The sequence below is a fragment of the Schistocerca nitens genome, chromosome 6 (genome assembly GCF_023898315.1).
Source record: "Schistocerca nitens isolate TAMUIC-IGC-003100 chromosome 6, iqSchNite1.1, whole genome shotgun sequence".
In the NCBI taxonomy this organism is placed as follows: domain Eukaryota; kingdom Metazoa; phylum Arthropoda; class Insecta; order Orthoptera; family Acrididae; genus Schistocerca; species Schistocerca nitens.
In genome coordinates this window covers 638,902,163-638,925,099 of record NC_064619.1, presented here as the reverse complement: position 1 = coordinate 638,925,099, position 22,937 = coordinate 638,902,163, and positions in this window count along the sequence as shown.

The following is a 22,937-nucleotide window of genomic DNA, read 5'->3' as shown; positions in this document are numbered from 1 at the left end:
TACGACTCATCTTAGAAGAAAGATTAAGGAAAGGCAAACCTACGTTTCTAACATTTGTAGACTTAAAGAAAGCTTTTGACAATGTTGACTGGAATACTCTCTTTCAAATTCTAAAGGTGGCAGGGGTAAAATACAGGGAGCGAAAGGCCATTTACAATTTGTACAGAAACCAGATGGCAGTTATAAGAGTCGAGGGACATGAAAGGGAAACAGTGGTTGGGAAGGGAGTAAGACAGGGTTGTAGCCTCTCCCCGATGTTGTTCAATCTGTATATTGAGCAAGCAGTAAAGGAAACAAAAGAAAAATTCGGAGTAAGTATTAAAATTCATGGAGAAGAAATAAAAACTTTGAGGTTCGCCGGTGACATTGTAATTCTGTCAGAGACAGCAAAGGACTTGGAAGAGCAGTTGAACGGAATGGACAGTGTCTTGAAAGGAGGGTATAAGATGAACATCAACAAAAGCAAAACAAGGATAATGGAATGTAGTCTAATGAAGTCGGGTGATGCTGAGGGAATTAGATTAGGAAATGAGACACTTAAAGTAGTAAAGGAGTTTTGCTATTTGGGGAGCAAAATAACTGATGATGGTCGAAGTAGAGAGGATATAAAATGTAGACTGGCAATGGCAAGGAAAGCGTTTCTGAAGAAGAGAAATTTGTTAACATCGAGTATAGATTTAAGTGTCAGGAAGTCATTTCTGAAAGTATTTGTATGGAGTGTAGCCATGTATGGAAGTGAAACATGGACGATAAATAGTTTGGACAAGAAGAGAATAGAAGCTTTCGAAATGTGGTGCTACAGAAGAATGCTGAAGATTAGATGGGTAGATCACATAACTAATGAGGAAGTATTGAATAGGTTTGGGGAGAAGAGAAGTTTGTGGCACAACTTGAGCAGAAGAAGGGATCGGTTGGTAGGACATGTTCTGAGGCATCAAGGGATCACCAATTTAGTATTGGAGGGCAGCGTGGAGGGTAAAAATCGTAGAGGGAGACCAAGAGATGAATACACTAAGCAGATTCAGAAGGATGTAGGTTGCAGTAGGTACTGGGAGATGAAAAAGGTTGCACAGGATAGAGTAGCATGGAGAGCTGCATCAAACCAGTCTCAGGACTGAAGACCACAACAACATTAGGGTTCTGTTAGTTTTATGTCATTAGGTACTTCCATTTTATTATTAGTACATTCTGTTTCGTAGGTATTCCGGTTAGGGGTATACAGGACTTCCGTTTCTTTGCTAGTGTAATTCGTTGCACGCGTGGATTGCCCTTGTGTGCATTATGTCCCTTGATTATGTACTTATTGTATATATATTTAAAACATTAAGCGTTGTAAATTAGATGCTGGGTTTTTGTTTTGTATTGGTACCGACAGTATATTTTTATTATGTAGTTACATGTTGTGATGTATCCCCATGTTAGACACTAGCTGTGATTTTTGTGGTCAGTACTCTTATTGTAGTTTACTATCATGCTATATATTTTTCCATATAAAGGAGCTTGAAGACGACGCTTTTTCACTTCGAAACTGGTAGTATGCTTTGAATAAACGATATCTGAATTACAGTATATCTAATACAGCTACTGGTTTCAGTTTTGCTTATTCAGGTACTTCAGGTTCGGCTGCCGTCCACTGTCCATATCGGATTATTGGAGACAGGTAATGGAGTTTCCTTCTCAAAGAAGAGAGTGTTGTAAACACTTACACTCTGTGGAACTCAAAATTTCAAGGAAAGTACTTGTAATAGTTTCAGAATTAAACATACAAGATAATTTAGTGATTGTTATGGTGCTGAAAGAACGAACAATGTAGTAACGCAGAAGTTTGGGATCTGCTTACGACAAGTAAGAGTTCCGGATTATCAAAATGGAGTTGTAGAAGACAGCAGAGTTTGCTTGAGGACGGTATCACATCTTTTATGAATGGACAATATGAGACCAGACTGAATCAGTTTACGGGAATTATTGCCCCAGAAAAAGCCAGGGCGAAATGGGAACAACACTATGCGTACTGCGATGCTATCGTGGCCATCAGCTGCACACAACTGATAATCAAATAAATGGCGTTCACGTGGTGACGAGTACATCAGTGGAAACGCAGATGCAGCCATAGTGTTCCAGGATTTGCGGTGCAACGTATGGTTCACTAGATTAGCAGTAAGTTGGCATGAATTGGTATACGATCCAATGATATGGAGAAGTCCCGATGTAAGAAGAATTGTGGTTGGCATCGAAACTAGTTCACTCCTCAGAGATATGGCTTGTGGAATTCCACCAGGGTTTATGACTCCTTCTCTGAATCCTACAACTCCAGATCAAACATCGTCCCACACATTCGTGAAAAAGTCACATCCTAAACTCGAACATATTTTGGGACATACTGAACCGTTAATAAAATTTTCTCGGGCTTCCAGCCGCGTCAGGTGGTTAAAATCTCACGAGCTTTCGACCCAGCTCTCCTCAGTCATTGTCAAGTGGTAAAAATGACTGCTGTGTCGCCGTGGAAGTGACGTTATATAGACGCACTGCTGGCTGTGGCGTCACTAGTTCTCTGGTAATGTTTTCATCCCGCGTCCGTCGCTCCCGTATTAACCTCGCGATGGCCAGGTCCCAGGCTGTGCTGAGCTGCAAACTGCCGTCCTTGTTGATGGTGTTTTCAGAGGTTTTTATTGCAATAGCTTCCTTTATGACGCTATCTCAAAATGCTTTCGTCCTCATAACAGCAGATGTTTCGTCGAATAGAATTCGGTGTCCATTTTCTAAGGCGTGTTCTGCCGCGGCTGATTTTTCTGGATAGCGTAGGCGTAAGTACCTCTCGTGTTCCGTCCGGCGTTGCATGACACGCTGATGACATTCTGCTTGCAAGTGCCTTTGTGTGTTCACACAAATTCAAGTGAGAATCAATATTCATTCCTAGAAATTTTGCATTGGCATTAGTTTTCTTTATGTTCAATTTTGACCAAATGTAAACTTCCTTGAGAGCTTCATTTGCCTTCTCTGCAAGGAGTTCTCTTGTTTTCTCAATGACTGTTATATTGCAAAGAGAATTTTTTCACCATGAGTAACACTAGTGGGAAAGCCATTGATGTATACCAAGAACAGAACCCCTATATTAAGGTATTTTGGTTCTGATAAGTGTTTTACAAAATGTTTAGATCTATTTGAAGTATGTGTTATCTCTACTCTTCGTACCCTACCTGCTAGGTATGATCTAAACCAGTCAATAGCTACCCCTCTTATTCCTAATGCTTCTAATTTATTTAATAGAACCTTGTGGTCAACTGTATAAAATATCTTGGAAAGATCCAAGAATATGCCTGTGACACACTCATCTTTGTCAAGAGCATCAAGTACAACCTTTATGAATTCTACTATGGCTGACTCCGAATTTTTTTCACTTCGGAAACCAAACTGTGATTCACTTAAAAATTGTATTTATTCAGGTAATTGATGAATTTGTCTTTCATAATTGCTTCTGTTACTTTCGAGAATAACGACAACAGTGAAATGGGCCGGTAATTTTCTATGTCTTCTGCGTTACCTTTCTTAAGCAAAGGTACAACTCTTGACTGTGTTAACTGCTCCGGAAATGTCCCTGACGTGAAGGATTCATTTATTATATTTGTTAAGGGGCCTTGTACAATATCTATGCATAGTTTCAGTACACACACTGGTACTTGATCTAAGCCTACTGACTTTTAGATTTTAGTTTTTGAACAGTTTTATTGACCTCATTCTCTGTGGTTGGAAGTAACATCATTGCATTTAGTACAACATTATTTACAGGTGTTATATTTGTTTCGGGGAGTTTTTGCTGTTACTTCCCTGCAGTACTTAAAAAATGCTCATTTACATAGTTTCCTAAATTTTGTCGATCATTTATTACCTTATCCCCTCCCTTAGCAGTATGTTATTCTGCGTTTCATTGCATCTCCCCATTTTCTTTTTGATAACATCTCAGACTGCTTTGCTTTTACTCTCTGCATTATATATTATTTTGCCATTAAATGACTTTTTTGCAGCAATCAACACCTTCCTATAGATCTTATTGTATCTATGATAGAAATTTAAGAATTCTACATCACTGCGACTCTTTTTCATGGGACTAAGGTATTTAACTGTTTGGGAGGACTTCTTAATAGCTGTTGCTATCCATCTGTTTTCGTGAGATGTTGATACAGACATGCATACTTTTGGAAATGCCGTTTAAAAGTTCAATTTAAATGATGTGGAGAATTTAGAGAATTTCATATTTACATTGGTTTCCTTATACACTTCATCCCAGCTTTGTTTTGATAGTTCCTTTGAAAAATCTTTTATTTAGAGTTTCACATAGATGTCGTTTGTAGGCTTGTAGTTTAGGGAATGAGTCGATGCCTGCGAGATCTTTTACAGCTACGCCGCGCGGGATTAGCCGAGCGGTCCGCTGCAGTCATGGACTGTAGCGCTGTTCCCGGTGGAGGTTCGAGTCCTCCCTCGGACATGGGTGTGTGTATTTGTCCTTAGGATAATTTAGGTTAAGTAGTGTGTAAGCTTAGGGACTGATGACCTTAGCAGTTAAGTCCCATAAGATTTCACAGACATTTGAACATTTTTTTTTTTTTTTTTTTTACAGCTACATCACATTTTCCCTGTCCATATCTGTGGCCACATGGTCAATTACTGATGTCGTCATTGTAGTAACCCTTGTTGCACTATTGATCAATAGGAACGTGCCAAAACTTTGAAGGATATTTATGAGGGTGCTGTTGGATTCATTTATGATATTAGTGTTGATGTTAATGTCCCCACATAGAATTATGTTCACCTTGTACTTTGAATGTACAGTATGACAACTGCTAACGCTACAGAAAGGAAACAAACATTTCAATGACTGGACGTACAGCCCACAATTTTGAGAAAAAAAAAAAAGCCGACAGAGTTTCAAAGACGATTCGCCCGCTTGCCACTCCAGCACTATAACCACTTATCCACGATGTCATTGCTGTTTCAGGCAGCTCTTTTTCGCATTTATTGTTCTTTGACCGTTCACTCTTTTCATTCCGCTTTCCTTTCACAGTTCACTACATCTTCTTCCTGTTTTCACTCTTAATCTGTATTCAGCTTTTGACGGGCTATCCACTGGACCTTACCACTAAATCTGTTTTGGTTGCGACAGGGTTTCCCTTGTGAGAACATCAGAGGTCTTCTGAAGCGTCTCTCCTGCTCGCTCGATGTTACTTTTTTTTCTGCCAACGTTTTCCGCCCAATATGCTAGATTGTATGGGACAAAACTTCTCCGCGTCAATGGTATACCTTAGAAAAGACTCCATGCGATCGTGTTTGTTTTGTTACTTGACTATGAGGCACAGTGTCGAGCGCATTTGGATAATCCGGGGCCGGCCGGTGTGGCCGTGCGGTTCTAGGCGCTTCAGTCTAGAACCGCGTGACCGCTACGGTCGCTGGTTCGAATCCTGCCTCGGGCATGGATGTGTGTGATATCCTTAGGTTAGTTAGGTTTAAATGGTTCTAAATTCTGGAGGACTGATGACCACAGATGTTAAGTCCCATAGTACTCAGAGCCATATGGATAATCCGGGAAGGCGCATTGCAGTTGTTAACCCGCAGCCACTCTTTCCAAGATGCCAACTATGAATAAAGCCAGTTGTGTCTTGCAGTATATTTTCCGTGAAATTGAGGTGATTCTTTGAAAAACGACTCTTTTCCTTGAGTAAAGTAACAACGCCAGACCTCAGAATTTGCTCCTGAATCTTTCAACAGACGGACGTTAGAGATTTCTGTCTGTAATTGCAGTGTTTCTTTAACCTTTTGTATACAGGAGACCATGTTCTCTTCTCTCGTCACTTGGAACTAATCGCTGAGCTAGAGATTGGCAATAATTACAAGCCCCGTGCTGAACGTAAACTTTAACAGTAGTTCCATAAGGGTCTAGACCTTGCTCACTTTACGTAGTCTTTATTGAGTTCTAACACCAGGTATGTTTAGGTCAATGTCTGTAATTTGTTAGTCGGGACAGCCATTAAACTTTTAAACGCGGAATTTATATTTCTGATTCATGTATGCTGTATTCACTTCCCACATCAAACTGATCCACGAGAGACTGACTTGAACATATCTGTCTGTCCATTGACCTTTCATTTGATCAGAACTTCCCATAATTTTTCTGATAGTTCTTTCATCAGGGTCAGATTGTGGAAATTATTGTAGTATGACCTATAGCCCTTTTTCGCATCCACAACCAGGTATGTAAATTTACGAGTCAGTTTCCAGGAAGTCTGTTCTGTAGCGAGAGTATACTTGCCTCTCCCTTCGAAAGATTCTCCGAAAGGCAGCACCAAGTCAATATAAACCATTTCGTAGTTCGTTACTTTGCGTGGTGGTCTGCGTATTTACCCACAACTCCGTTAATGATATATTTGTCGATAAACCGCAAATGTTCCTGCATTTTACCTTAGTTAAACTAGATTGTTAGTGAGTGTCTGACAGATCGACCACACAATTCTAACATTATTCATTCACTACGTACTGGCCTTTTGTGATCATTGTTCCTGCACAGTCGCTAATTCCTCTCTCGCTGGTGACTCCCTGGACTGATCGAGTCTGTTTCCAGTGAGAAGGTCTAACATAATTGATTCGGATAAGGGCTTATGACTAGTTTTTCGAGGTAGTTGTCCGTCATTATACTTTGTACTATTTAGCAAGATTGTTGGCCCTTACCAGGGATGATGGCCTATGTGTAGTCCTGCAGTTGATACTGGGCAGGACATGACTTGTTACCAGTGTATGCTCGGAATACTTTCGTCCAGTTGATTCTAGGTAACGCTTTCTTTTAGTTCAGTTCCTAACGTGTTCTAACATCGTCAACAGAATGGGAATTGCCTCCGTGAATGAAAATCAGGTTATTAGTGACTATCAGCTACTGTGGTTTCTTTCCTGCGCTTTCTCTTCTGATAACAAGTCGTATAAAATTCCAGTATCTGTATGTTTTCCATCTCACTGCAAAGACACTCGATCGCTATCATTTCTTCAATATCGTATGAAGCATCTTGAACCTTACGAAAACTACAGCAACGATAGCATCTGCAGGTGAGTTGAAATGTTTGAGAACCTTTAGGCTCTGAACAGTAGAACAAGGTTTCACTGCGGTTGAATAGAACCGCCTCCCTCGCGAAGGTCACTTGGTGGATTACCGTCTTACACATACTATTAGAGATACGATCATACGATTCTGTGGTCGTCACATGTATCATAAAGTGCCACCATTGTAGAATTATATACTCGTCAAAAGAATAGGAGTTGCCCTGCAGAAATGGTTTCAGATTAGATTGGAGATACCGTTTACTATCTGAAAGCCATACATTGTTAATGAACAACTGTCGAAACACTCTTATGTTCAGAAAGTAAGCTTTCTTCTGAGCCACTAACCCTTAGTAACAAGTTAATGAGGCAATATTAGGTGGTGAAACCCACATTCTATTCTCATTGCTCCCTTCAACAATCTGTAGCATTGGGGCATTGTGTTCACTGCACTAACTCCCGTTTTTGTGCTGGATTAATTAGATGTTTCATTCTTTGCTGTTGTAGAGAACTAAGTATGTTGCGTCTCTCCCAAACGGCGGGAATATTAATTTGCTATTGCTATTGTGTTAGTTACGAAAATTAAATATTCATGGAAGGTCACTCATTTATATCAAGGGTAAGAGCAGAAATATAACTGATCACCGTGTCACTTAAAATATTCACCCCTAATTTTTCATTAAAATACGATTCCGACAAGCACTTTGTAATACCATTTATTCTGTTAATTTTAAACCTTCCTAAAATAGGGCCACGATTCCTCCAGGAAATCAGTTACACGAGGAAAGTCGATTTGTAAATATTTGGTTAGTTGTGATTGGGGCAGTAAATGTATAAATGCTCTTCTCAATTGCGTACGATTCCTGGGACTGAAAAACTGGTGCATTCCACGCGTATGGGGATGAGTTCGTCGGGGCAATACTTTATAATACGGTAACAGTAAGGAAGTTGAACAAAAATGACATACAGATTTCCTCCTGGCACCTTTCTTGTAACAGGGATTAACACTGGAACAAATTAATCTGTCTGAAAAACTTCACAATTTTAATGAAGTACTATATACGTAAACATAACACTTATGTATAAAATGGGAAAATTCTTCAGATTTCTACACGAAATTCTGTCGATGTAACGTAAAATTTGTTTGCAATTCGTGTATGCTGGTTTGGTGCATTAGCATCCCCACCCTCCTTGCATCCTGTGTAACATAACCTGAGCCGACAGCAAGAAGGGATTCTATGTCCCCCATTACAGGCCTTCATTATTTACCCTTCCGTTACCCTAGTGGACATCATGAAGGCGTAAAATTATTTTCAAAATAATTGTCCAGTCGTTCTTTATCAGAACTGGTCGTGCATCTGACAAGGGAAAACTCCGAAACCATACATCGCCCTCCTCTCAGATTTAGTGCTAAGAGGGCGCAGTAGACAGCCTGTCAAATACTGAACACAGCTGAAGCATGAAAACAGGAAGAAGGCGTACTGGACTTTGAACAAAAAAGCAAAATGTAAACAGTGAATCGACCAACAAGAAGAAGTGCAATATAGGGAGATGGGAAGGGAAATGGCATCGTGGTTAAATGGTTACAGTGTTACAATGCAAAGCGGAAAGCGGGCGAGCCGTGGCTGTGAGACATCTATCTGGTATCCCACCTGCTCTCACTATTCAGTAACACGGTAACGTATTCTTACCACATGACTGAAATTCTATAACCAAAACTGCAGAAAGAACCATATCAATGACCGGACGGACAGTTCATAATGTGTCTGAAAAAAGTAAATGGCACGAGAGTGATTTAACACGGCTCGCCTGTGTGCTAGTCTAACACCATGGTCACTTACCCACGGCACCACTGCTGTTTGACGCTGACCTTTATTGCAGTCTTGTTGTTGGACCGTCCACTGTTTCCATTTTGCTTCTTTTTCACAGTTCAGTACACCTTATTCCTATTTCCATGCTTGATTTGTGTTCAGTTTTTGACGGCGTATCCACTGGGCCACGTTACCACTAAATCTGAAGGGGGAGGGGGTACGGTGGGGAGCTTCCCTTGTCATTTGGTCGTACCTATTTCTCCACGCAAGACAAACACTAAACAGCATGTGAAAGAATTACTATGTCACACGAAACACTGAAACACTGAAAACATACATGTTGCATATTACATATTTACCAAATTAATTATTAACGTCTCTATTTGCATGTAGTCCGCTTATCCATACCAAAATTGACTAGTTTCACGCAGTTTTTTCTCTGGCTTTCCTGTGAGCCTAGCCGGAATGGAGAAATTTAGAACCAATAAGAATCACAGCTAGACTAGCAGCTAAAGTAAAATACTGGCTGGAGTTTCTTTTCAAACTTGCTACAATCCAGATAGTAAGTAAAGTTCATCTAACAGTAGCCATACATGTAATATTAACAAGCAATTACGATGTTGAGACACAGTTATTACAGAATGGTCCCAAACATTTGACTGATTCAATGGGTCGACATTAAAACCATTTTCCTAGATATGGAATATTATAATTAGTTTCATACATACAATGTTATATGTAGATTTTTAATCAAAACGCAAAGAATTAAGAATACTTTACTACAGCAAACAACTTATAAACCAATCAGTTAGCGTATTCTACCCCATTTTAATGAAAATATTAACCTTTTAATGAAAATATTAAACCATTAGTTTGAGACGTTTTCTACATTAGTCGGTTTGGGAAATTTAAAAATAATTGAGCAGGAAAGTAAGCAGGACTGTTAATGATTTTAACGTTTCTTCTTACACTGGGGGCTTGTGCTATAATGTTAAAGAAATTATGTCCACACGATCCGCCAAAGATAATATGTACAATGAATTATTCTGGAGAGTGCATTGTGCACAGCATTCCTCTATTCGCATTTCTTACTCTGGGCGCAGGTGGGTATAAAAAAGGAACTATTCTGGGGATGACTGATACAAGAAAAGTAGAGCTGTCATCGTTTTCTTGAATTAGTTATTCACGAAAGTAATTTGTGAGTTATTAAGATGCAATAAATAAATTCTAAAAGATGATTTTCCAATCAACAACTATTGATCTTTGCATAGATAGAAGCTTCCAAGATAAAGATAACTATGTAAAGTGTGAACTGAATGTTGATTTTCATTGACTATTTCGTGGTGTTCTACAGTACAGGTAACTCCTGGTAAGGACAATTTGTTGCGACGTAGTCGAGAGAGGAGGAACCTGTGTCGATGTCCTATTTTACTTACAATACAGTAGACGCCGACCTTTAGCCAACAGGAAAGTAAACTCGCTCTGTATGATTTTCTCCGATTAATGACTATCTAGTCTTTCCATTCAGTTGTTATAGAAACATTCTGAGAGTCGAAAAAACATTTCAGGTTGGCGGAACCTTCAGATATCCACTGCAAAAACTTTACATAAAGCATAGACACTCCTGTTAATTGTACTTCACAAGACACTTTTAATTAAAAGAACCAAATTATTTCATTATATTAAACAATGGATAATCCAGGATGGAATATCGACAGTTTTGAAAAGGATAGACTGCTACCCGCCATGAAGATGACACACCGAGTTGCAGATAGGCACAACGAAAAGAGTATTGCACACTAAGCTTTCAGTCGAATTCTTCAGAAATGGAAGGGAAACTGACACACATTCACACAAGCAGACACATCTCAAGTATACATGACCGCCATCTCTGGCATCTTTAGCCACACTGACAAATTTACCATATTTCCAAAGGAGATACAATAAACTTGCTGGTGAGTACCTATGAAGAGCGTTAACTTCAGTATTAAGTACTATGTTAATTGTATTTGAAACGCAAACTTTTCGATCAAGCTTCCATCTCATTTGACTTTGTATTACAGACAATGTCTTGTTTTCTTTTCGATTCAATAGATTTTTATGAATTTTCGATTTCTTTCATGGCAAATGTCGTGAAATTTAACTACTTTACACATGTGTTTTCTTCATTCGTACCTTGCAACTTATGCAGGTTAACAGTATCTTGTGTACAACACGCCGAAATAAAATTGTGTGACAATGTTTTGTATTTCTTAGAATAAATTGTAAATTATATAATTATTAAATGGTATTATTAAGTGAAAGAATAACTGAAATTTTATATTTTTATTCTTTCCCTCAGTTTAGTACATAGCATGCTCTTATTAAAGCTACTTCTTTTTGTTATTATTAAAACCTTTCAATGACCTCAGTACCTTAAACCATATGGATAAGTACACTGTATTCTTACATTAGTACTGACTTGGGGTAAGGGAAGCATCCCGAGGTATAAGAACCTAAGCAATGTCATAGTGCGAAAAATCTATTTTCTAACATTATTATACTAAAGTCTTAAGCTCATACATGTGTTTATACATTTTTTACACATTAACAATACGAATAGTACTGAAAGTAGTACTAATTTTTCTTTGCATGTTCATTTGATATATATGTATTAGTTTTGTGAAGTTTTTTTTGTTATTTTATTTATTTATTTAACCTGATCAGATTAGAGCCATGAGGCCCTCTCTTACACTGGATAAGTGTTTCACACATGCAGCATTTTACACATCATAGTTACACAATGACAGTAGTTTGAAATAATAAAAATAGATTAATGTAGTTACAATATGAATAAATAATAATGACTAAGACCTAATAAAGTAAATACTGACAGTATTTTTACAACAACTTCTACACATTAAATTATGATAAAAGCAATAGCAATGAAGATTTGTGCAGATGTACATTAATATATTGATGTATAAAGTAGATGTTTACTGGTACAGCGAGTTTTGAGGAAGGGAGATTTAAGGAGGTTGCATCAGGTTAAGAAAAAACTGGGAACTGAGTAAGATCTAGTAGGGAAGAAGAAAGGAATGGGGTGAAGTGCATTCATGTACAAAGGAAGGCATTACTGTCGCTTAAGTAGATACGTCATTAACTGTTTTTTGAAGCCAGACATGTTTTTGAGTTCTCTAATACAACGAGGGAGGTTATTCCAGAGTCGGGTTCTTGCTACTGTAAAGGACTTCGACAAGGTGACTGAGAGATGTAATGGAACAGAGAGGATTTTATTATGATGGGAACATGTGTTTCTGTCATTTTGTTCCGACATGAGAGTTAAGGACGAGGAGAGATATGAGGGACAGTGTACGTTTATAAGACACTAGATAGAGTTAATGGAAATCTCTGCGTTTGTCTGTACACAGCCATGATAGTTGTTGATATGCTGGTGAAATGTGATCAAAAAGTCGAACGTCACAGATATATCGGATATAGGCATTCATGAGCAGTTCGAGACGTCGCGAGTTTTCCTGAGTGAGACCTTGTAGAATAATATTGCTGTAGTCAATGACTGGGAGTATAAGCGTTTGTACTAATTTCTTTTTCAGATCGAAAGGGAAGAGTTTCTTTATATTTTTGTAGGGCATGAAGAGATGCTGATGTTTTTTTTAACACTGCAGTTATGTACTCTGTCCAATTTAAATTTTCATCTATTATTACTCCCAAGCTCTCTGCTGAGTGAGAGAAGTTGGTATTTGTTCCAATTAGGATTAGAGATGGTACGGATTCCCAACGTTTTGGGCGAATGAGCTTAGAGTGACCAACAAGTACCACTTTGACTTTGGATGGTCTGAGTTTTAATCCTATGTTCTATGCCCATTTTGCCAGTGCATCAGTATTGAAATTTTCAATAGTCTTCTTAAGATTGATTGGTTATGCACTTAGATTCAACTGTAGGTCATCAGCATACATGTGATATTTGCAGTAGGTCAGAACCGATGACATATCATTGACATAAAGGGAGAAGAGGATAGGACCCAATACTGAGCCTTGGGGAACGCCTGACACTACTTGCTGCCATTGTGATTTTATATTCCCGGACAGGGCGCGTTGCTGACGAGTCTTGAAACCACTGCACTACACTTGGAGAGAAATTTAGACCGCTAAGTTTAGCAAGTAAGATGTCGAAGTCGACAGTATCAAATGCTTTGCTGAAATCTAAGAAGCAAATGATAGTCGCTTCTAGTCTGTCCATGCCAAGTTTCAGGTCATCTGTCACCTTTATCAACGAGGATGTTGTGCTTCGATATTTATGGAAAAGAGATTGGTATTCGTCTAGTAGGTTGTTGCTAGTCAGGTAGGTGGTGAGCTGGTCATGGACTATGTATTCCAAGGCTTTGATAGTGCAGGAAGAATGCAGATGGGGCGGTAGTCAGAGGGTGCTGTGACAATGTCCTTTATAGGCAGTGGCTTAATTTGTGTCAATTTCCAGAAGTCAGGGAAAACACTTGTGATTAAGGAATCGTTGAAAATGTCTGTTATATAGGGCAGTAGTGTATCAATAATAAGTTTTACCATCTGGATTGTGATGCCATCATGTCCAGTAGAAGCTGATCTAATCCGCGTGATGGCTTTCTTGATAGAATTGCAAGTGACGTGTTGTAGATAGAATTTTTGTTTTCTGCAGTCGTTTATCCCTTTGAAGTAGTCAATGATTCTCTGTTATTTTCGCGGTTCGATTGTGGTTGTAGGTAATGTGAAGAATCCGTTCAGTTCTTCAGGTGGGACCATGGGATTTTCTGAAACTTTTATTTTGCCTACGGAGATTTTTCCACAGGATAGCTGGTCTACAACTATTAACAGTTAATGTACGGGCATGCCTGAGTTTAGCGTTTCTCATCGCTTAACTGACTATGTTTCGTTTCTGCCTGTATACAGTATGATTTTCAGGTGTAGGGAGTATCTTGTATGCTCGATGTGCAGCGTCTCTGAGATTCATGAGCTGTTTTAGTTCATCAGTCAGCCAAGGTGCAGGTTTCCTTCTTAATTTTCTGGTCTTTATTGGAGCATATTTGTCATATAGTTGAGTAATTTTGTTAGTGAAACCCTGAAGAGCTTCGTTTACGTCCAAGAGGGGAGTAGAGGTCATCCCCCTAACTATTTCTTGTGCCTCAGTTCCGAGTTCAGGCAAATTTTTGCGTTTGAAGCCTCGGTATGTAGACAGTTTTTGTTTCTTTCTAGGACATTCTAGTGAATACGTCATGAAAATAATGTCATGGACAGACATCCAAGGCGCAGATATTTGAGAGGTGCGGATTATTCTGTTTGAAGATTTCTTTGCGAATATATCTAAGAAAGTGTGACTGGTAGCTGTGTAATGAGTAGGTGCCATCTGGAGTAGCGTCATATTTGAGGAAGAAAGCATCCTCTTAAATTTCCCACTGGAAGGGCTTTTACACAAAAAATTTCTGAATCAGAAAGATCTTCACTATCGAAACAATTAATAAATATTTTAACTACATGACTTAAACATCTTTTTATGCCCTTTACACATAAACTTTTTTTCACATCTTCACTTCTTGGGAACTTTGTGCATCTCTACTTCTAAATATTTTTTTCGTCGATATTTTTGCTTGATCCTCATCATCTTGTCTTACCATCTTGGTCACTTTGTATCTGATGGATTTAGGTAGACACATATTCCCCGCTCTCTTGTGTACAACATGTTGCATTAGCTTGCGGTAACGGTCTTCTGGCCACATTATTGATCACATTATTGCTCGTGAATATTATTGAAGCGTTTATTCCAGAAATATACAGGATAAGGAAACATTATTGCAGCCTTGTTTTCCTACACGTGGAGTAGGTGGAGCACTTTCGATATAAACAGCGACGCCTGTTTTTGTGCTATGTTGTGATAATTTCGTGTTTCTTATTCTCTCCTGTACTGACAACTCTTTTGTTGCCGAATTACATAGATGAAAGAAGTATCACATTCTTTCTTCTCGTTTTTTTTCACATACGAAATAATTGTCAAATCCTTTGAAATAAAAATACGCCAGTGTTTACATCATGTTGCTCCACACTCAAAAAATTCAGGAGAAATTTAAGATTTATTTTTGCGAACAGTTCTAACGAAACTAAATGTCATATCAGAAGCTCTGCAGAGAAGCTACAAGTCATAAAGGAACTATCTGGCGTTATATTACGGTCATTCCGCTCAGTTGTCTTGCTCAGACGAATTACTACAGCTTGGGGCGAGTTTGAAACTTTGTATGCCCATCTGGCAGTTTACGACGTATGTGTCCATGGAAAGGGCATTATAAGACCTGGCCAAGGACAGGGCAAGTCCTGGCGTAACAGAGGTGTGTAGTTTTCTGATCATACTTCAATGGCTTCCTTGTATGTACTAGCGGAAACGATACTTTCCTCTGAAAGTGACTAACGATTCGTCAACTTTACTATGTCCAGAGAGTGTGTATTTTTTCTTACAGTTCGCCTGGAACGGTTAAGATATATCCCTAATAGATGCAAGACCATCTGTTCCCTTTCTCTCTTACATTTTACGAATATAATTAAAATTTATATATCTGAACTTGAACAGGAACCGCTAAAACTCATCGCAGTGTGAAGTACCTCAATTCTAGAGCTATCTGTGTCCCAGAGGTCCTTCACGCACATATATCTGGAGCGGTAAAAACTGATCAAAAAATAGTAACCCAGAGGATTTCGACCACATCTGTCTCTTTGGCGATTTATTTGCAGGCAAAATCCTTCTTATGCACTGTTATTGTGTCCAAATATTTATCCGAACATAACTGCATGGATACGCAAACTGAACCACACAAAGAGCGGTTTCGCAATGCTGGCTGCACGTCTCACGTCTGGAGGATGGCTCAAATGGTTCAAATGGCTCTGAGCACTATGGGACTCAATTGGTGTGGTTATCAGTCCCCTAGAACTTAGAACTACTTAAACCTAACTAACCTAAGGACATCACACACATCCATGCCCGAGGCAGGATTCGAACCTGCGACCGTAGCAGTCGCACGGTTCCGGACTGCGCGCCTAGAACCGCGAGACCACCGCGGCCGGCTGGAGGATGAGTAAAGGTGTTTTGAAGCCGTGTCCTCAGACTTCTTGATGGAAACTTCTTCGTACATTATGTTGATTGATCTTCCTCCATCCTCATGATCCGTCTCTGTACCAGTGTTATGTTACCGTTACTCGCATTTATTACATGATTCTGAATTTCATTTATCATACGTAATCTCTGCTTCGACTTATTTAAGTATTATGCATATTGGCATTTCGTTTTCTTCACACACTACACAAACTGAAGATTGAGATATGACTATACAGTGACAGAAAGCAAAGTGACTCCTGGAAACCTATTTCAATTGGAAAGCAATTAGAATAACAACAAATGATTCACTTAATACAACATGAAAACCAACAATAGTGAAAGGCATGCAAATTTCGGTTGCATTAGGAAATGATTCGGTATATGTTGGGCAGCCCAGTGTATGTTTTTGGCAATTGAACAACAAACATAACTGAAATTTACTATATTCTACTTTAATTATTTACAGAACTGTTGCATAGAAAGGTAACTGGAGATTTAGACAGTCACTACACTACTAATACGAGCACTCTTTTGGTGTCGATAGCAACCATGCAGCTCTAAAAGGTTCAATGGAAACTGTTTCTATTAGAAATTACTGACTATGCGGTACTTACTTTAAAAGAAAAAAATTAAAGAGCTGGTCTAGAGCTCAAGGAAAGGCAACTAACTTTCGCAGGGAGGAGCACGTATTAATACACTACTGGCCATTAAAATTCCTACACCACGAAGATGACGTGCTACAGATGCGAAATTTAACCGACAGCCGGCCGGAGTGGCCGTGCCGTTCTAGGCGCTGCAGTCAGGAACCGAGCGACCGCTACGGTCGCAGGTTCGAATCCTGCCTCGGGCTTGGGTGTGTGTGATGTCCTTAGGTTAGTTAGGTTTAATTAGTTCTAAGTTCTAGGCGACTGATGACCTCAGAGGTTAAGTCGCATAGTGCTCAGAGCCATTTGAACCAACCATTTAACCGACAGGAAGAAGATGCTGTGATAAGCAAATGATTAGCTTTTCAGTGCATTCACACAAGGTTGGCGCCAATGGCGACACGTACAACGTGATGACATGAGGAAAGTTTCCAACCGATTTCTCATACACAAACAGCAGTTGACCGGCGTTGCCTGGTGAAACGTTGTTATGATTCCTCGTGTAAGGAGGAGAAATGCGTACCATCACGTTTCTGACTTTGATAAAGGTCCGATTGTAGCCTATCGCGATTGCGGTATATCGTATCGCGACATTGCTGCTCGCGTTGGTCGAGATCCAATGACTGTTAGCAGAATATGGAATCGGTGGGTAATACGGAACGCCGTGCTGGATCCCAACGGCCTCGTATCACTAGCAGTCGAGATGACAGGCATCTTATCCGCATGGTTGTAACGGATCGTGCAGCCACGTCTCGATACCTTAGTCAACAGGTGGGGACGTTTGCGAGACAAAAACCATCTGCACGAACAGTTCGACGACGTTTGCAGCAGCATGGACTATCAGCTCGGAGACCATGGCTGTGGTTACCCTTGACGCTGCATCACAGACAGGAGCGCCTGCGATGGTGTATTCAACGACGAACCTGTGTGCACGAATGGCGAAACGTCATTTTTTTCGGATGAATCCAGTTTCTGTTTACAGAATCATGATGGTCGCATCCGTATTTGGCGACATCGTGGTGAATGCACATTGGAAGCGTGTATTCGTCATCACAATACTGGCGTATCACCCGGCGTGATGGTATGGGGTGCCATTGGTTACACGTCTCGGTCACCTCTTGTTCGCATTGTCGGCACTTTGAACATCGGACGTTACATTTCAGATGTGTTACGACCCGTGGCTTCACCCTTCATTCTATCCCTGCGAAACGCTACATTTAAGCAGGATAATGCACGACCGCATGTTGCAAGTCCTGTACGGGCCTTTCTGGTTACAGAAAATGTTCAATTGCTTCCCTGGCCAGCACATTCTTCAGATCTCTCACCAATTGAAAACGTCGGTCAATGGTGGCCGAGCAACTGGCTCGTCACAATACGCCAGTCACTACTCTTGATGAACTGTGGTATCGTTTTGAAGCTGCATGGGCAGCTGTACCTGTACACGCCAACCAATCTGTGTTTGTCTCAATGCCCAGGCGTATCAAGACCGTTATTACGGCCAGAGGTGGTTTTTCTGGATGCTGATTTCTCAGGATCTGTGCACCCAAATTGCGTGAAAATGTAATCACATGTCAGTTCTAGTATGATGTATTTTCCAATGAATGTTTATCATCTGAATTTCTTCTTGATGTAGCAGTTTTAATGGCCAGTAGTGTATGTCTCCCGTGTAGAAAACTGTTTCTCTGCTGAAAATTGGGAAATACGTTGAGACAAGCGACATTGGCAAAGGGCAGATTATTATTTGACAGAGCCTGTGAATGAGTACCTCTGAAACGGCGAAGCTGGTCGAACTTTCACGTGCTACTGTCGTGAGCATCTATGGAAAGAGGTAGAAGGACAGTGAAACAAACATTACGCGCTATATGGTTGGACGTCCACAACTCTTCACAGAAAGTGGGACTGGAATGCTTGCCTTCTCTGTGAAGAAGGATTGATGTTGATCCGTAATATCTCCTCCGAAAGAGGACAATGCTGGTTCACACATAAGTCGTTCGGAGCGCACCGTTGACCGTACATTGTTGAACATGCAGCTCTGCACCAGACAAAGTCTACTTGCTCACACGATGACATTGCAGTGGGCACGGGACCATCGGTATTCATTATAAACGTGTCGGCTCTTCGGGTGAATCACATTTTTGCTACCCTAGGTCGCTGGTCGTCTCCACAAGCGCCATCATAGAGGGGAACGGCCGCTGGAAACGTGCAGCGCACCACGGACGCAGGCTGCTGGAAGCACTATTGTGCTGTGGGAGACATTCTCCTGAGCTTGCATGGGACCTATGGTAGTAATCGAATACACGCTGACATCAGCGAATCATGTCTTCCCCGACAGCGGTGTCATCTTTCAGCAGTATAACTGTCCTTGTATCGGAGCCAGAACCGTTCTACAGTGATCTGAGGAGCATTATAGTGAACGTACGTTGACGTCTCTGCGACCAGACTTGCCTGATGTAAATCCTATGGAAACCACCTGGGCCGCTATCGGGTGCCATCATTACGTACGCAAATCAGCGCCTCTTTATTTACTTGCATTACATGACCTGTGCGTAGACATATAATGCCACATGCCTCCAAAATCCTATAAACAAACTGTCGGACGCGCGATACATAGAACTGGTGATGTATTTCGTTTCAAAGACGGACAAGCAAACTATTAGGAAGGCGATATAAGGTTTTGACTCATCAGTATTTACGAAAATTTCCTAATCGTAGCACCAAAATGAAGTATGACCGGCACCAAGGTGGACCTGCGGGGCACTGACCTGAGCAGCGGACGCGGCGGCGCACAGCAGCAGCAGGTGGGTCCAGAGCACGGCCATCGCCAGGGTTCGCTGCGGTGAGAAGAGCGGCCGGCGCGACTCGATCGCTGCGTACCAATGGCAGTCGTAAAATAGGGGCGAGCGCGCCGCTGCCGTTAACACCGAAATGGCGGCTCTGCCGAGTTGCTACACAATGCCTGTGTTATCTTTAAGGCGGATCTGAATGTCATCGAAGTCATAGGAGTCCCGAACGTGATGGTTCTTCCGAACAAGAGAACGTTCAGCAGCAATACGTCTTTCTCTATTCTCAGCAAATATGTTTCCAGTTTTTACGCCCCATTGAATCAGAACAGATGTGGCTCATTTTGTTCGTCACCAAATTACCCTATCAACTTAGCTATTTCGTCCGTATCGGAAAGAAATGAAGCCACCTAAGTCACCTGCTTAACGTTTTACGGTGAGCTGAAGAGCGACATTTGCATTCTGCCTCGCGCATCTGCTGAAAGTAAAGACTGAATATTCGTAACACTGAACTATGTGTCGATTTTACCGTACTTTGTGTTAGAACAGATAAGCAGTCAAATAATATTTCTCTTGGTATTGTAGTGTTCGAAATCAGTTGCAGCTCAGTTCCAAGACAGGATGAAGATGGAGGACAAACTTGCACGGAGGTAAACTACTGGTATTGATGGTGTCAGAGAGAAGAAACTGATGAACGAAAATGTTGTAACCAGGTGCTTAATAGTGCGTTGGTCGAATTTTCGAACGCGATATACGAGGGCAGTTCAATAAGTAATGCAACACATTTTTTTTCTGAAACTGGGGTTGTTTTATTCAGCATTGAAATACACCAGGTTATTCCCCAAACTTTTAGCTACACAACACTATTTTTCAACGTAATCTCCATTCAATGCTACGGCCTTACGCCACCTTGAAATGAGGGCCTGTATGCCTGCACGGTACCATTCCACTGGTCGATGTCGGAGCCAAAGTCGTACTGCATCAATAACTTCTCCATCATCCGCGTAGTGCGTCCCACGGATTGCGTCCTTCATTGGGCCAAACATATGGAAATCCGACGGTGCGAGATCGGGGCTGTAGGGTGCATGAGGAAGAACAGTCCACTGAAGTTTTGTGAGCTCCTCTCGGGTGCGAAGACTTGTGTGAGGGCTTGCGTTGTCATGAAGAAGGAGAAGTTCGCACTGATTTTGTGCCTACGAACACGCTGAAGTCGTTTCTTCAATTTCTGAAGAGTAGCACAATACACTTCAGAGTTGATCGTTTGACCATGGGGAAGGACATCGAACAGAATAACCCCTTCAGCGTCCCAGAAGACTGTAAACATGACTTTACCGGCTGAGGGTATGGCTTTGAACTTTTTCTTGGTAGGGGAGTAGGTGTGGCGCCACTCCATTGATTGCCGTTTTGTTTCAGGTTCGAAGTGATGAACCCATGTTTCATCGCCTGTAACAATCTTTGACAAGAAATTGTCACCTTCAGCCACATGGCGAGCAAGCAATTCCGCACAGATGGTTCTCCTTTGCTCTTTATGGTGTTCGGTTAGACAACGAGGGACCCAGCGGGAACAAACCTTTGAATATCCCAACTGGTGAACAATTGTGACAGCACTACCAACAGAGATGTCAAGTTGAGCACTGAGTTGTTTGATGGTGATCCGTCGATCATCTCGAACGAGTGTGTTCGCACGCTCCGCCATTGCAGGAGTCACAGCTGTGTACGGCCGGCCCGCATGCGGGAGATCAGACAGTCTTGCTTGACCTTGCGGCGATGATGACACACGCTTTGCCCAACGACTCACCGTGCTTTTGTCCACTGCCAGATCACCGTAGACATTCTGCAAGCACCTATGAATATCTGAGATGCCCTGGTTTTCCGCCAAAAGAAACTCGATCACCCGTGCGGTTAAAGGCGCTGCAGTCTGGAACCGCAAGACCGCTACGGTCGCAGGTTCGAATCCTGCCTCGGGCATGGATGTTTGTGATGTCCTTAGGTTAGTTAGGTTTAACTAGTTCTAAGTTCTAGGGGACTAATGACCTCAGAAGTTGAGTCCCATAGTGCTCAGAGCCATTTGAACCAAACTCGATCACTGCCCGTTGTTTGCAACGCACATCCGTTACAGACGCCATTTTAACAGCTCCGTACAGCGCTGCCACCTGTCGGAAGTCAATGAAACTATACTACACGAAGCGGGAATGTCTGAAAATATTCCACAAGAAATTTCCGGTTTTTTCAACCAAAATTGGCCGAGAAAAAAAATGTGTTGCATTACTTATTGAACTGCCCTCGTAGCAGCGACACTGCATGGCGTGTAGGCCTATACCGAACGTCCTTCGTAGATTACCAGTGGTATAAGGCACAAACTGCCAACATACAAGCAATTTTCACAAATTGCTGGCTAGTCGTCTATAGACGTGGAGTTGGTGCCAGATACCGTTTCAGATGAGGTTCCATCCACATTACATTAGATGAATTTGTTGGCCAAAACAACAGCAGCGTAGCGCGATTGTGGCCACAGACGGTAACCGTGCTGAAGGATACCATCGCCATGAGGAAAGACATCATGCTTGAAGACATCTTTCAGCAGCATAATTGCCCTTGTCTCGGAGCCAGAACCGTTCTACAGTAATCTGAGGAGCATTATAGTGAACTTACGTTGACGTCTCTGCGACCAGACTTGCCTGATGTAAATCCTATGGAAGCCACAAAATAGTCACGAAGCCCATAGCTTTCATGGCGGCTCCCATTCTTGCCACGGGTGCGCTGCAAGCTGAGGTGAAAGTCGCTCGTGCTCTAGTGCTGACTCCAACGACCAGCTTGTGCGGCATGGTGCACGTTTCTAACGGGTGAATTTGGTGGCATAAGATATCGACATGAGTTCAGTATGATGTTAATGGAACCACTGTAGCACGGCTCTGGCCTTACGACATGGACATTAATCATACCGAAAGGTGCCTGGATAAGGGCACATCCAGACGCAACCACTGACCTGTCGCAACAGGAAGTGTTATTTATCCGGCCATGTACCACGGTTCCATTAATCCGTAGGCCACTGTCCATGATGCCGCGTCCATTGCCTTCGCAACTGATGACGTCGTTACGTCAACGTAGGAAAACGTAGGGGTTGTCTGCTGCAATGTTCCATGTTAAACAATGTGCACAGAAGGATGTACCTGCACCGTCACTGTACTCTGTTGTCGGATCTGTCACAGTAGTTGCCTAATTTTGTCTAGCAGTCAGGCCTCTGAACCCAAGTTTTGTGATGGGGCGTGGACGTCCAACTCCTTCTCTTCTGCTCACAGTTTCAACGTTTCTAAACCGCATTTCGACCAGCTTTGTCATATCCCACTCCGAGATTTTTGGACCTAGTCACTGGTCCATAATAGTCTGTGCTTTGCAAAGTCATTTGCATAACTGGACTGACTGAGTACCTGGGACGCCTGGGTAATATATATTTCAGTACTGTTACTCCATTTCCTCCTTTCCCCCCCCCCTCCTCCTCTTACCACTCTGTCCA